Raw genomic sequence first — 16,879 nt, 5'->3', positions numbered from 1 at the left:
AACTCAACCCAGAAACAGTGTGTAAGATGAAATAGATTCTTCTTTGTTTCCCCACAACAGTGTCAAAGCCCACAGCTGATCAAGACTTCTGTGCTACTGTCAGTCAGAATCTGTCCTAACACTGTCACACTAATTTAAATGTAAAATTATGAACATAAGAACACTTTTGATTTTTGAAAGCTGAGGAGGGGAATCAATTTGCCAGGCGCACTGGAAGTCAACTAAGTCTTCTGTCAATACACTACCCAAATAGTTTTTTGCCCCATGTAGATCAAGAAGCTAGATACTGCAATACAGTCTATTTATGCTACTAATTTCTGGAAAAACTGAGCTGTGCTCAGCAGTGTAGCTAATCACATCAGGAAGCTCATTGGTAGATGTTTCTGCACATAAGAAACTGTAAATCAGTTCAAAGACAGAATTGCTTTTTGGGGAGCCCAAGTGGTCTATTCTCAGAAATTGGACACAGGAGATAATTTGTATGGCATTCATCTAAAGTAATGAAACCCAAATATAATTAAAGAGACATATTTTTCCAAAGTTTCCAATGTTTAATAAAACAGGATTGGTTCTTTCCAAAACAGAAACATAAAATACTAATTGTAGCAATTCATAGAACAATGAGTGCTTGCTATGCAGGCAGATAAATCTTCCAAGGAACGACCACTTTGACATAGGCTGCACTCCAATATGCAGCTACTAAGTATTTCAGTAGTGCTCATCATGGCAGCAGTTTGGGGAAAAAAAATGCCAAAAAATGTGTGTGCACAGGCGTGTGTGTTGGAATAAACACTAACAGAGAGCAATTCAGAATGAATGCATTTTTACCTTAAGTATACAGAATGTTTACAGCACACCAAAAACGCGCTGCTCACATTCCAGGTGCAAGTCAAGGTTAGCAAGATGTTACTATTTCCTCTATTTTGCCATTAGAAACAAGTGAGAAACTTAAAAGCATACACTTAACAGTTCATCTTAATTTTAATCAAACTTGCAACATATTAAATCCTAAACAAGGCACAAGTAGAGAGCAAGTTAGAAGCAAAAAACCTTATGAGTTCTTCAGCCAAAGTGGCATTAATGCTCAGGAAGCTGGGTAAAACTATAAGTTACATGTCACTGAAAGATGGGGTTAGTTTCACCACTTTGAGTACAAAAAGAGAAATATATCCCCATGCAAAATGGATCAAACACTTTTAACCTTTCCTAAAGTGTTGACTATTTCAAGACAAAATATCATTAGGTATGTAACCTAGCTCAAAAATACTAGGTTTTATTTTTAATATTAACTCTAAGAGATGGCAACTCGCTCATCAGGGACGAAAGTTGTACTTTCATTATCAAAAATAACTGAACTTGTCTCTGTGCAGCATTGTTAAAAAATACTGAAACAATTGTTTTCAGAAGCAGTTTTCAGATTATTATGCCAGTACCTCGGATATCCAAGCCTATAATTGAATTACATGCTTCACATTTTCTTATTCTAAAATAAAGTGTTTAATAAAATAGATTCCTTCATCCATAGCTTTTGTTTATTTTTATTCTGCTAACTATATTTTTTTAAAAGTTACTACTTTTCAATCATGGGCTTGGGTAATTCCTGTTGAGTGATACTATAAACACCACTGGATTCCAAGTATCAGCTGTAAAGGAACCAAACCCCCTACAGCAATAAGGTTAGGCATGCCATTTGTTGACTACACTTAAAGTAGCATCTATCAATCAGCCAGACCTCTAACGGGCCACCTCTGGAGGCTGCCTTTTTTTTTTTTTTTTTTTTTTTTTTAAATAATGCAACAGTTTGACTATATTAGGCAAGTGCATACTTCTGCAAATTAAGAAGAGACTTTTAACACTATTAACACTGATGCACAAAATCTACTCTCGGAGTTTCTCAAGTGCTATTAGAATACAGCAATTCAGATTTGTTATTTCCATCATGCTCAGTGAATATATGAAAGATTACTGGAGAATGCAAAGTGGAAGAAGGGATAGAGGAATGCAAGTTTAATAAAGCTTCAAATGCAAGCTGTAGGTTAACAAAATGCCTGCAAAGTCAATATTTCAAATTAAATTTTCAAATCCAAACCTGACATTTTGGCTCAGGAACTCAGTTTGCTATGACACACATATTTACTTACTTCCACCTTGCCCACCAAGGTCTCTGCCTTCACCTTTGACAGCAATTACACACCTCTAATACTTTTGAGAACAGTAAAATCCTGACCACTCAGCCAACCCTGCATATGCAATGCAAGGAAAAAAATGTTCCCCCTGGGCTCTCAACTTAAATTGTGCTGTTTGTGATTGAAATTGAGGACTTCTGTTGTAGCATGCATAACCACATCAGTCCTGCCCATACGGCTTCTAGGCTGTGATCCCTGAAAGTGACAGAGTCCACAGATCGGCTACACACTGTGTGAAGAGAAAGAAATACCAGATGACAGAAGCACTTGGCCTTAAGCTACCAAACCCACTTTTCTCTAAGAGAGAATGAAGAAACCAAAAATGGATGACAGTAATTAATTGATACAGGGTACGATACATCATCATTCTATGTATGCGAATGCTGCAAAAATAGTTCCAGATTTCAATTCATGTCTCAGCACTTCAGCAGCTTAAGCACAAAGGATGGTCCTTGTCTCTGACTTCGAATAACCTTGTTAAAGCATTCAAAAATCAATACCATGTACTCCTGAGTCTGTTTTTCCTTAAGAAATCAAATAAATAATCTTAAAGTTAGATCATTTATGTTCTTCAAAAATCAATGAATATATAGTTATTTCTGATCATCAACCGTAATTAGGTGGATTTATTAGGATTGTAAATTGTCAACAGCCAAGGCCATAGGCCGTGTTGGTGCCCATTTTCAACACATCACATATGAGCTTATTTTATACACACATTTCCTAGAGCTCTGAGTCTCCTGTACACAGATTCCCATAGTGTTTCAAAGGCTTTAACCCATGCCTCTGTGTATAACTGAAAATTTGTGTTCGGTAGATTACAAGATAGCTACTATATGCAACAGAAAGCACAACTTCACCATCTAATTGATAAATTACATTGTCTTCAAGGTTATTCTTTTGACACTTTATGGAGGCAGCCCAAACTACTATAAGATGCATTTGGAGGCACTTATAAAGTGTAATTCATCTCCATAAACCTCCTCAAAAAACCCTACAAACATTTATTTACTTGACCACTACCACAGTCCCTCTTATAATTACAAAACTGTGGTATATGGCTTATATTCTATGTACAGTTTTCTGTGATGCCTGAAGAAGCACTTTGCTAAGTTGTAAGCCTAAACCCATAGGGCATAGGTGTAATCTAGGGCCCTAGGAAATAACATGTCTTTTCTTTAGTTTCCATGGTCACATGGTCACCACAGAGACCTAAACAATAACTATCTGTATTTTGCATTTCCAGCTTATATGATTAACAACACCTTAAAACAAAACAAACCCAACACAACCACACCAAACCAAACACTAAATGCAGTCAAAGCAGTTACATAGGTATCTCAGTGCAACAAGACCTTGAAACAGCAGCTCAAAAGATGCAACCACCCAGTTCAATGTGAGAAGATATCAACATTCACACACATTTCATATAGATCTAGAAGTGTGTAAACCTCTTCCTGTGTACACTTTGGTTTATGTAGGACTATATGTAAGTTTCTATGTGTAGACATTGGAGCAGGACAATTGAGGATACACTGAAAAAGAAGAGCACGTGGGAAAACGAGAATTTTTTTTCTGATTCAAGGATTTCAAAGCTGAGTTACTGGGAAGTTCCTTATCTCCACAACCAGAGAAGCATTACCTTTTGACTATATATTATTGTTCCTCTCAAAGACTCAAGAAACACTGCTCCTTTGTTCAGTTGCAGGATACAACTATTGCAAGACTTGCCCCCAAACAAGCCAAGAACCAACATTTAAAAACCACTAGCTACCAGTATAAACAAAGCAAAATTAATGTTTATTGTATCCTAAGTTGTAGCACCCTTCAGACTTTTCCACAGAACATCAGAAAAGTTTCACTTACCAGCTTATTTCTTCAAGCTCAAAAAAAAAAAAAACCCAGACTCTTCTAAAGTAAATAATTATTTCAAGTGATGTAGTTGTTCATTCATTCCACTAGGAAGATACAGAACTGTATCATTCCTTTGCAGTATAGTATTTGGGTTAGAGAACCTTAAGCACAGTCTTTATCCCCCTCAAATGCAGATAGCAGCCACTGTCCACAGTGTATTGGACAGATAATTTAAAGCTTTGCATAACAGAGAAGTCATCTTTGACAAAACAGCTATTGTCAAAACCCTCCTAAGGGCATCCTCTTTACTCAAAGATCTTGATAGGTAGCTTAAAGGGCCATACTGATTCATGTATTCCACTGAAAAAGAGATGGGAAGCTTTTCCCTTCTGTGTGCCAAAAAAGCCTTTCGAAGTGGATATATCTCAATATGTAGCAACAAGTGCAGTAACCTCTACATATCTAGCCACATAAGCTGCAATCTGGAGCCATCCATGTCCCCTGAAACCAGAATTACCACTGAGATCAATGTTTGCTGATGGTGTCTTTGATCCCTACTTTTTTGTTTCTTCAATAAGCAAACAAGCCTTCAATGGAAACAAAGGGATGCTGGGAATGCACATATTCAGTCTTTAATGTTACACTCTAAATTCGCTCTTTAGATAAGTATTAGTCAGGACTTCTGTATGACACTAAAGCTTTCTTGCTGAACACAGATTCCTTTTTACAACCCCTTGAATTTCTGGACTACAGGACTTACATCAAGATGCCGCATACAACGTGAGTTTCATTTCATTGTTCTCGAGACAACCATTACCAAACCAGAGTATGCCTAACAATAACCCAGATCCACCTGTTTACATTCTTCATCAAGCCTTATCATTTTGAATTTTTTCTGCAAATACTTCAGTTTGGCCCCATTTGGCATCAGCTGCATTCTGGAGAACAAGCTGGTTTTGGGCAAGCATTCCATAATTCTAAACAACAAGAAACATTAAAGAGAAGCAAAGGCTGTCTTTGTTATACTTCCTGCAGTTCCTCTATCAAATGTGTGCTTGTTTCTCTAACTAATGGTTACTGAAACACCCACACTGATTAAAAAGTAAGATTGTCAACCAACACTGTGAAAATACAGTATTTCACCAGCTACTAACAAAACAGTCATACTCCTTAGGCAAGCTCAACTATACAAATACTAGGTTTTCATTAGCTTATTACTTACAAAGAAACACTTTGCTATTGCTTAGTTGAATATGCCCTGAATGTTGTCAGAAGCAAGCTTTTCTAATTCTAAGCTACTTGGAGGTATCTTAAGTGTGAATTGCTCAAATTTAAAATTGCAAATTCTCGACAAGCACAAGTATTTCAAACATCTACAGATTTACCAGGAAAAAAAAAAAAAAAAACAAAAACAAACAAACAAACCAACTGACTTCTATTTAACACTAGACATCAAAAAGGGAGATAAATTTCACTTGCAGAAGTCTCCAGCATCTTGATTCACTTGTCATGTGTCATGGGAGACAGGTCCCACGAAATAAATGCAACAAAAATGTGCCAAATAAAAGACAGCTAAATTGAAGACTCTTCTTACAGAAGAACTTAACTTGAAAAAAATGAAAACAGAAAAACACACAAAAACAAGATACCACAACACGCATCTCTATTAAACACATCAGAAATAAGTGTTGGTACAAAAAACAACTGCTCTAGCAAGTCTATTTCTATGAAGTGATGGCTGCTTTCTGTATCTGAACACGGTAGTACAAAGACTATTTCACAATGCAATTTTTGTTTAAATAAGGAAAGGTACACCTTAAGCATCAAATTTAGAATATATAGTCCAGAAAAAAACCCAACAATTTGTCAATACCTCACTACTGCAAATCTTCATTCTCTACAAAGCTGTAACTACAGGGTTGTTTTAAAAAATATTATTTTCTTATTTTTCTTCTTATTCTTTTATTTTCTGTCTTCATTCTACATTTTGCTTTGGTTTTAAGAAGTGCCTTGTAAACAACTTTCAAAAAGTAACTGTCTGTTTTATCTTTCATTTTCTTACCCAAAGGACTGTTATCTGCAATCCCACCTTGCTTTTGCACCTTCTTCAGGGGCTAAAGTTGTACTTCATTCCTTATAGCTCACATGACAACTACAGAAAGCCTAGCCGTACATGAAGAGATACACTTATTGGGAGGGTACCAGGACAGTACTGGTGTCTGATAACAGAAGTTTAGCAGGTACTTGAAATTTATCTTTAAGAGAAAACGCTGCAGCCTCAGGCAAGGTGAGAACTACATGGAGTTGACTGCTAAACAAACTGAGGAAGAATTGCTGTCCCTTCTAACAAATCCCAAATGATTTTAAAAACAAACAAACAAACAAACAGCAAGCCACACACAACACAAAACACAACACGTAACCAAAACTTCAATCATTTCGGAATGGTTATTTCTATAAGTTTAACTAGCATGACTTAAGGCCACAATTCACGAAGTCATGCCCATAAAAATTTGCAGGCTGTCACAGCACACATGGGTCAAATTACTAAATACCGTATTTTAAAGTACAAGAACAAGAAGCAAGTGAATACAAGGGATTCTATCCAGGGAAATGCACAAATCGTTTAAAGCTCTCAACAGTTGCAATCTTGCTCAAATCACCTCTGACCCTGAAGACTCTAAAGTGTTATGTTATGTCAGATACACAGAGATGGCATGACAAATTTTACTTTTGCTTCAAAATCCCTGTGCATCATCTGATCTCCTACCCCCAGTACAAGCTCCTTGTCAGACACATTATGAGGTAAAATCAACAATCTAATCAGATCTGACACAAAGTTGGCCCAAAAGATTTGAAATTATTAAGATTACTATTTGAAATATGGATTTATGTCTGTTATAATTAATGATGAACCTCTCCCTAAGTGTACACCGTACTTTGAGAAATTAGCTAATGATAGTAGGTGGCCATCAAGATTAGCAAGACATTTAAAAACTAAGCACCCAGAATACGAGTACAAATCTCTACAATTTCTTCAGCACTGGTTTCAAGTAATGAATACTCAATATACTTAAAAAAGAAAAAAAAAAAAATATCACTGAACTTAACAATAGATCTTCAGAAGCCTCTTTTAAGGTTTCTTATTTAATATCAAAAGAGACAAAGCCACATAGCATTGGGAAAGCACTTGTTTTTCCTGCTGCTGTGAAAAATGGTTGAAATAATACATGGAAAAAAAAATATGGCATTCCTTTGTCAGCAAATACTGCTGGAAGACACATAGAAAACAGCTGAAAATTTGAAGAAACAAGTATTAGAACAAATTATGCGGTGTGGGAGGTTTGCCACACTGTTGGCTGAAAGTACCGGTGTTTCTAACATGTCTCATCTTACAGTATGTGCTAGATTGTTTCAGTGATGAAATATACTGGGAACTACTTTTTTGCAAGTCACTATGGGAAAGCTGTACTGCAGAAGTCTCGACATACTCTCAGCAGTAAATTATTTCTTCAATAGAAACAATGTTCTACGGGAAAAGTCTCCAAGTGTAATCCCTGATGGAATGGCTGCTTTACCTGGAATAATAATTTTAAAAATAAAGGATACCAGTGTAACAAGCAAGCTATTGCAGCAAAGTTGGAGCCAGAAGGGCACAAAGTGCTACAGGATGTCATTGATATGGTTCATTTTTATAAAAATAAGACCTTTAAATAGTAGAATCTCCACAATACCTTGTAATGAGATGAGGAGTGGCCAAGAAAGTAATATTCCCATACTGAGGTTTGCTAGTTATCTTGTGGCAAAGTGCTTAAAAAAATCTCTCAAACTTAAAGATGCACTATGCATTTTTGTTTTCGAGAAAGACAACTTCAAAATTTGCTGACCTTTTCTGTGATGACAAGCAGCTGGCAGTAGTATGCTACCTAGCAGATATTCTCAAAAAAATTATACACTTAAGGTGTCCCTTCAAGGTAAAACTGACATTTTAACAGTGAGTAAGAAAGTAAACATCTTTCAAAAAAAACCTCACTCTACAAAGGTTGTTTTGAAAATGATGTTTGGAAATGTTTCCACCATTAAGTAACTCTGTTGCTGAAAGTGATGCATCGCCTATAAAAACCTCTCAAATCTGTATACTTAAAAGACTTGGAAACAGACTTTGCTAACCTGTTTAAAGGTCTTCCAAAATAATAGTTTCAGGGGTTTCTGAATACATTTGCTAAAAATAGAAGAATGCAACGACTTCTCATTAGTTTGCAAGAACAACTGATTGACATCAGAGAAGATGAAAATTTAATAGATGAATTCCAAGAAAAACTTTCACATAATTAGTGTATTGGAATGGAAAATTAGTATCACGATTTAGTAAGCACAACCAACAATGCACTTCTTCCATTTGGATCTATGTATCTTTGTGAAGTGTCTTTTTCAGCTATGACAGCCATTAAAACCAAATATTGAAATCAGCTAAACTTAGAACCAGATCTTCAAATAGATGTATCAAAGCGTTAAACCAAGATTCTTTTTAAAACAGTGATGCAAATTCAAACACACAGCTCTCCCTAAAATATTTTTTTAATGAAAGCAAGAAGGGCTTTTGTTAAAAAATATATTTTTAAATAGTTTTTCATACTCTCTTAATTTCTGTTTTAGTGTATGTTTCAAAATTTTCATCATATTAGTGGAGTAGTATATGTATAATTTATAAGTAAATACACATTTTCAGGGTGCATGTTCACAAATGTTTTACTGATAAGGGTGTGATACCAAAAAATCTTTGGAAACAACTGCCTTAAATGACCTAGTCAGCTGATAATACTATTTCAAAAACATTAAGGCCATTGCTGACTGTAATGAGATCTACATGGAACACAGTGTTTTAAATTTTTAGGGTTTGGTCTAAAGTAACCGGGCTTTTGCCCTCGTATGCAGAGGGCATTCTTAACCCTTCAAACTGCAATTTATCTTTGAAAAGGAATGATAATAACATTGTGTAGGAACACATTTTTCCTGCAGATATATTCACAATCATTACTGAGTCACTTTCATAGCCTGCCCTAGAGTTGTTTCAGTAGTGGTCTGCTTGGTTCCTCAGGGCACATCTACCCTTCTAACTGGTTGTAGGCTCCGTTTATCTGTTAAATATTCTCCAACAACTGCTGCATAAGTAGTTCACCTTAACCACACACTTACACCACAATCAAGGTATTTTTCTGTCTCACCTCTTTGCCACTAAAGCCCTGCCATTCTGTTGGAGCATTCTTACAAAGGCAGCCCACAGTTCTGACACAAAATCATTAAGAATCTTTTCTACCCAGGCCTTCAAAATATTTTAATGCTTCATCTTGTGGGATTCCTTACAGGAAAGCAAAGTAATTGTGAGACTTCCACCCCACGGTTTCTCAGTTCATATCTCTTGCTTTTTGTTGGGCAGAATGGATTAGAATTTGCCTAGCACCTTGACCACCATGCTAATTAACACAAAAAGGCTGCTGAAAGCTTTTGTTTTCAATAAGTACACAAGAGGAACTATAATGTTAACTGTACTTTTCAAGGAGAAGTCACCTGAGAACCATCAGCACTTCCCTAAATCTTCTCACGGAGCAATTTCACTCATTAAATATTTGCATTACAGCTCAGGCAACCATCAGCTGTTGGGATGGATGGCCCTGTGCTGCAAACCAAACAGCAACAAAAAAAGTTGTTAGGATAGTAAAAGTAACACTTACTGCTTCCCCCTCCAAAATACTACCAAGAAATTTGCATACTTGGGGCTTTCTAACTGTACTATGTCACTAGGTGATCATCTACTGAACACAACTGTTCTTTTCCTCAAGATCGTCAAGCATCAAACAACTATTTTCCCTGGTACTAGAAGGCTTCATGTTGATGTTGAATGGTTTGCTGTGACTGCTACAAGTGGATTTTTCAAGGCTGGACCATTTTCTTTCAGGAACAGCCACACAGCAGTGGCTAAGCATCTCCATGTAAGAGGTATCTACATGCTCTTGAATGAGCTGGCCATTTTGAAACAAACAATGGGAAGCATACAAAAGAAGAGAAAGACCAAATGCCTTAGGTCCTCCAACCACCCACAACTCGTGCTGTAGCATCACTAACAGACTATCCTTCTGCTTCCTGGAAAAGTTCATTTTATTTAGCCTGGCCTTTGCCTTATTGGCTCTGTAAGGATAGAGAGAGGACAAAAATGTCACCACCCATACAGCACCTGAGAACCCATTTGAACTACCACCTTACACATCTACATCCTCTACATACAAAGGCCTCGGACAAGGCCTGTTAGATCCCTGCAACCTCGCTTCTCTCTGTCTGGGTTTGTTCTGCACTTAATCCATAGTCCAATCTATCCAGTCTCACAAGGCAAAGTTTAGTTAACTACTCTTTCTTCACAGGTTGCAGTCCTCCGTACATTCAGTTATGCTTCTCTTCTCCTCAGCCGCTTTTAATTCTGGTTAGAATCCCAGTGCAGCTGAACAGGTAATCCAGCTATGATCAGACTGATATGGACCCTCATCACAACTGCAAACACAGACACTGAATTTGTTTAAAATTAAAAAAAAAAATCAGGCTTGGTACACACTACAAGATGTTGTATTTGCAGTCTGTACATCCTCAGCTGTTGCATGTAACATTTCTGAAGAGTACTTTAAACGTCACAACAGAGTGATCTCATTTCCCACAGCCTTTGCTTTTTTAAACTGAAATTGGACTGCAACAAGAGTTAATCTAGGAAAAACTTTTAGTCAAAAAAGGGAAAATCGCAAGAAAAAAAAATACAGAACTTGCAGGCTACAAAGAACCATAGCATCCAAGTTGAGCTTCATGATCTCATTTATTCATACATTCCTTTGTAGCCCCATTGCTAAATTTTTACTCTGTTCTGGTACTTCAACATTTTTATTGTGTCTAAGCATTATGTGCTTCAGTCCTACACCACCACCACATTCCTGCCATAAGCCCTCCTGTTAGATTACCATAGGTCTTTTCTTCAACAAGGATTATAATTTATGTCAAATATTCATAACCTGCTTTTGCTGTTTCCATTCTCTCCACCAAGTGCCACCTTGCTGTTTCCTCCTACACAGCATTTGACACATTTAAATTGAACAAAGGTAAAATGTACTTGCCATAAATGCCTTTAAAGCTAATTAATGTTTCCACCTGTACAAATTCAAGCCAGATTTTTACTATCAGCACGTTTTTGAAACTGTTTTGTGCTCACATATTTATGTCATCTATATCTGAACTTTAAATTTCAAATTCCAGAAAAGTCACCATTTTCCAACTAGTATACACCACAGTATAAGCTAGACTTAAGGTAGCTGAATGGGTTATTTACCATGTTACAGATATCAACACCCAAGAAAGGTAAGAGATCATTATATAAGAAACAAGAATGTGTAATAAGAACAATACACAACTGTGAAGGCCTTTCTAAGCTGAAGACAATCCTCTTGTTTAAGAGGTTCTCATATCACTATGCCAAACACTTCAGCAAAACACTAAACACTTTGATAAACTATAGTAACAAATTTTTCTACCACAGCTGATAAATGTAAATTGTTATTCAACTTCAAAAACTAAGCAACTCATGTAGTACCATTGATTCTTTATCACCTCAAGTGTTATTTGCTGCAATTTAAAACAGTGAGAGACTCCAGCTTATTACTAGGTTAAATGTCACTTTTTCATGGAAATAAAAAATCTCAACCTTACAAAAGTTGCCAGATAGAAAGACACAAGGTTCATTTACAATTCAGTTCAAACTTTCTTCCTGCTGCCCAAACACAGAAAGATGAGCTACCTACTGAGAATGCAAGGAAGGCAGTTTCAAGTGCCAGCCTGACCCATCCTGGCAGAAATTCAACTGGTTCCTGCCAAGTAAAGGTACTACAAGTAAGTCAGCACTGTACTACTGTAAAGATATTTTAAGACCAGGCTTATTGTTGTATGGTTACCCTCACCTTGTGAAGTCAGTCTGTGTTTTCTAGCTTTATGAAGATTGTTGGGTAAAAAGGCACTGGAGCCTTGAGAATTGAGAGGATGGATCTCTGGGGATGGAATCCCAGCTTGCAACTGGAAGTGGAAAATATAAACATGTTATCACAATTGCTTCAAGTACACAGGCTAATTCAAACTCCTTCCCAAGATAAGCACGTGTGCATGCAACACACCCAGGGAAATGGCTCTCTGACACTACCGTGAAATGGGTTTTCAGCAGTGTTGCAGGGACAGAAACCTAGACAACTTAGAGTTCACAATTACAAGTCTGGTATCAAAACTAACCACAGGCTCCTCACTACCTTCTCATCGTCAAGTGTATCAGTCTCACTCAAAAGTCATGCCTTTACTGCACCCATAGATAGATGGCCACAATTCTCTAAAGATTAATCAGACCCACGATTTCAGCTTCCTGTGGATCAGATGAACATTTATACATCTATATAGCTCAGGCTACCTTCAAGGTAACCATTCTTTTTGAAAATGAATAGATTGTTTAATCACAACAATAAAAATAAGACACAAAAGAGGTTAAGACACAATGTCCATAATCAGCACAATCTCTTCCACCAAGTTGCAAACCCCTGATTATTCTGCTTCACATAGCCTCTGGTACTTAGGAGCCAGGCTGCTCTGAAAAACAAACAAAACCAACCACCTAACTTTTGCTTTATCATTTGCATCTCCCCTGCCCCCAAAAATTCTTCAGGTCAATTTAATATATATTCCTGTAACCTTGTGTGGTCAAAAGCAGAACTCCAGAAACCAAAGCCTGCATTCCCCTTCAGGTACCAACAGGCAGGACTATCCAAAACTACCATTTCCATCTATATACTGGTAACATTCATCCAACTGACACACCAAAATCCAAAAGTAAACAAATGAAACCTACTACGCAAAACACTGCCTATTAAGACAGCCTCCCCCTATTTGCAACAACACCCAACCATTTTGTTTGCTGTTCTCAATTTGCATCAGCATTCTATTGTCTGCAGAAACATGCATAAGCAGATTTGCCAAACCTTTTAAGGAATCGAGAGCAGGGGGGGGGAAAAGGATTTTTGAAAGCTGGATACAGTGGTCTGTAAACACATTCACACTTCTTTCCTAATTATGACCTGTTGCAAAGGCAGCATCTGGATAAGAACTTCTTAGCAAGAAAGTCTTCGCACTAAAAAAAAAAAAAAAAAATCAGGATGCCTACACATTTGGTAGTTTATTGAAATCTCTGAGGTTCAGATAGGACTAGGAGCTGAGAATTACTTCAAATGGTGTTTTTGATACTTTAATGCTGAAATAATGGATTGGAATGATGCTTCAGCAAATGGTATTGCTCACATTTCATTAACAGACCACACTGATATCCCAACAGTTATCTGACACTACAATGCCACAAGAAGGAATGGAGGTGGATGTTTGTACTACTGTCTAGCTGTGGTGACTAATTAAGTACTAGTGTTTTTGGAAGCTGCCTAGACCTTGCATTTGCACAGATTTAATAGATATATATTATATAGCTAAGCATATAAAGTGACACAATCCAAATATTAACATTTCAGAACATCCTTGCTGTGCAGAATTTAATCTTTGTAGAAACAATACCAAATAAGAGGTTTTCACAGAAAAAAAAATGTGAGTCTTCATGACGATTATGCAGTTCAAGCTATGCCACAGCCAGAACATTCTTTCAAGGCCACTCCTTCCCCTACAAAATAAAAGACCTGAATCTACTGCAGTGGTGTTTCATACTAATCAGTTATATTTATAACTATAGATGCATTCCCGAATGTAAGTAGAATTCAGTGATTAGATTAGCTGGCAAACGATCAAAGAAGTCTAAGTAAAACTGGACAACAAACCAAGCTCAGAGCAAAATTACTTAATCCTTTGCAGATCAAATGCAAGTTCATATTTCTCATCATCTACTCCTAACCAACCTACCCATCACACACAGGCCTCCCAAAAAACCTCTTACCCTCTCAGACACTACTACAGTGCAATGGCAACATTTCAAATCAACTTAAATTAGGCTGTACTACATTCCATTACATGATATCATGCAACAGATGTTACTCTAAGAACACACAAGACAATTATTCAGGGTAAACTGCTATAATCTGAATGGTGAAATGAATGAGTACCCTATATGAAATTGCTGTAGTCTTTATCAAGTTTTATACTGAGATTCAGAACTTAAATATTGCCCGAGTTTGTCACAGTTAATCCAGAGACTTTGATTGGCAACCAGAAACAAGTATTCTTATCTTACTTAAGCTAAATATTTTTGCCACCAACAAATAAGCTAAATGAAATGTCCACTTTACCCTTTAGTTCTGCAGTAACCAGTGAGTTAAATGATACATTAGGAAACTCAAATGAAACACACTTCCCAGGGGTAAGAGATTTCCCTCCCACCCCCCAGCAGTGTGGTAACCTTCAATCTCAAGGCATTGCCTTGAAAATATCATGTTTTGAAAATTAAAGCAGAAAAAAGGTAGTTCAGCCAGCTTAATTTATAGTTAAATTAGCAAAGAGCTGTACTGTTGGAAGAATAGCTGACCATTATCTCAAACAGATACAAAATCTTTTCATGTACTACAATTTGTAAGGTATTTATAACTAACACTGGCAGCTTGCACCCATACTTGCAACACATTGCCATGCACATGAGTAAGCGATATTTTACATAAGCAAGAACAGTCTCAGAAACATGTTGCTTGTCTGTTTTTTCATCATATGGACGTTTTTCCATAGTTACTGGGCCATCCTGACGATGCAGAACTGACACCTTTAAATAACCTACTTTCTAACTCAAAACTGGCTTTCTGGTTTGAAAGTAAATATGGCTTAAACTTGGCGCTAAAATATAGGTCTGCAAAATAATCATCTAAAAAATCTGGAGGGAAGTTTCTTAATCTGACAGGTATTTTAGTCAATTAACATTCCCACAATCTTTCTAACTAGACACTACCAGCAGCATTTTAACACACAAAAAGTAGAGCCTAAAGTAATTAAGTGGCTGGTCAGCAGAACAAAAGCTCTACAGAAGGTGAGCACAAAGACAGCAGAGGCCCCAGTTCCCAGACAGGTGTTCCCACGCACTGTGTCGGGGTCTTCTAGTCACCCGAAGGCAAAACTGTACCCTGCACTTCACAGCTATCCGCTAAGGTAGCATAGAAGGAAAAAAAAAAAAGTACCAAGACACGAAGGGGGATCCCCGCCCATAGCAGGGACAGGCCCTCTGCAGGCACACACCGCCGCCTCGCACCCAGGGAGGTTTTGGGCTTTGGCACGAAGCCCTGATGCACCGGGGCAGGCAGCCCAGAGCCTCTGGCCGCTCGCACGCTCCCAGGGAAATGGGGGAGGCCGCGGAGCAGCGCGGCTCACCCGCCCGCCCACCCACCCTTATGTGCGCTGCGCAAGGGCGGACGCGTGTGTCCGTCCCTCCCTTCCCACCGGCGTGTCCCTGCGGGACCGGCCTGCGAGCCGCTTCCAAGCCGGGCCGTCCCACGGGTCTGGTAGGGAGAGACGGACATATACAGAGCGATGGATATAGATACACGCGTATACACACGCGGCACGGTCGTCCTTGGGAGGTCGTCGCTTCGCAACGTGTTGCGAAAAGGTTTTTTCCTCTCCATCGCGGTCGGCAGTAGCGCCCAACGGCGAACAGCTTCGTCCCTGGGGCAAACCCAGCCCTCGACCCGGCCACGCGAAGCTCCCCCGGCCAGGCTGCGAGGGGCCGGGAGGAGCCGGCCAGCCCCGCGCCTGTCGGGTACCAACCCAATATGGTCCAAGGAGGAACTCCAAAGGACCGCGGCTCCCTTCCCACTCCGGCTCCTGACGAAGTGAAGGTGAGCCGGGGACGCTCTCCCCTTGCCAGGGCTCAGCCCCTAACCCGGCCGCCGCACGGCACTGGTCTGGGATATCGCTGTCCTCCCTGGAACCAGCAACTTGTTGTGCGGGCAGCGCTCCGCGCGGGCCGGGCTGTGCCGGACGGGGCGCAGCTCCCGCTTCCCGCCGCGGGACCGGCGACCGGCAGCTCCCGCCTGCCTGGCTGGGGGCAACGCGGCGTCTACGTGCGAAACCCAGCGGCACCGAGTGGCCGCAGGCACGGAGCGGCTCCGCGCTCCTGCCGCTCAGCCCTGCGCGGAGTCTTCCCCCTCTCGGCGGCTCCGCACGGACCAGACACTCCATGCAACGTGCAATGGCAGGGGAGGACAAGAGGGTCCTCGCGGGCTCCTACCGGGAAAGGCGTTACTGTAGCATTGCAAAGCGCCTAAGCCCCGCCGCTCTCTCGCTTCCTTCTTTCTTTCCTTCCCCCCCGCTCTCCTGCCGCCCGCTCCCGCCTGCTCCGCCGCCGCCCGCAGCTCCTGCCGCTGCGGACTCCAGGCGCAGCCCCGCCGGGGAGGGCAGGAAACGCGTCATCACTCCGGGACCGCTCCCCTGCCCGGCCCGCTCCGCCACCGCCCGGCCCACGGCGCGGGCAGCACGGGGCGCCCGCCCGCCCTGCCCTCCACTGCGCCCGGGGACCGGCGGCAGAGCAACCCCGGCTCCGCCGGCTCGCCGGACCGAGCGCTTAAGGGGCCGCCTTACCTGAGCGCGAGGGAGCGGCAGCTCCGCCGGCTGCGGCCCTCGCCGATGAGGTAGCGTCGCTCCCTCTCTGCCCGTTCAGAGCCGCCGTCCCCGCGGCTTCTCACGGAGAGGAGGCAGGAGGCCGGAGAAGCCCGGCATTTCTCGCCGCGAGCAGGACGATGAAGCCGTCGGGACCGCGGCCGCCGCCACTGTCCGCGCAGGGGCCGCTGTGGAGGCGG

At 40.2% G+C, this 16,879-nt stretch overlaps 1 protein-coding gene across 4 annotated transcripts in view; it reads right to left on the bottom strand.

Moving 5' to 3' along the window:
- Positions 1-16,778, bottom strand: part of TLN2 (talin 2) — a 161,541-nt gene extending 144,763 nt beyond the window's left edge. For 3 of the 4 annotated variants that reach the window (XM_082061352.1, XM_082061355.1, XM_082061354.1), the window contains exon 1: positions 16,312-16,427. The gene's annotated coding sequence lies outside the window, so the exon portion shown is untranslated. Of the gene's footprint in view, positions 1-16,311; positions 16,428-16,661 lie in introns of those variants that run through there. The other variant, XM_082061353.1, reaches the window with a different exon arrangement.
- Positions 16,779-16,879: the final 101 nt, after the last annotated feature.

This window comes from Streptopelia decaocto, assembly GCF_964273445.1.
Source record: "Streptopelia decaocto genome assembly, chromosome: 9".
Classification (NCBI taxonomy): domain Eukaryota; kingdom Metazoa; phylum Chordata; class Aves; order Columbiformes; family Columbidae; genus Streptopelia; species Streptopelia decaocto.
Note: the sequence above shows the minus strand (reverse complement) of the source record. Positions and strands in the feature narration are given on the sequence as shown.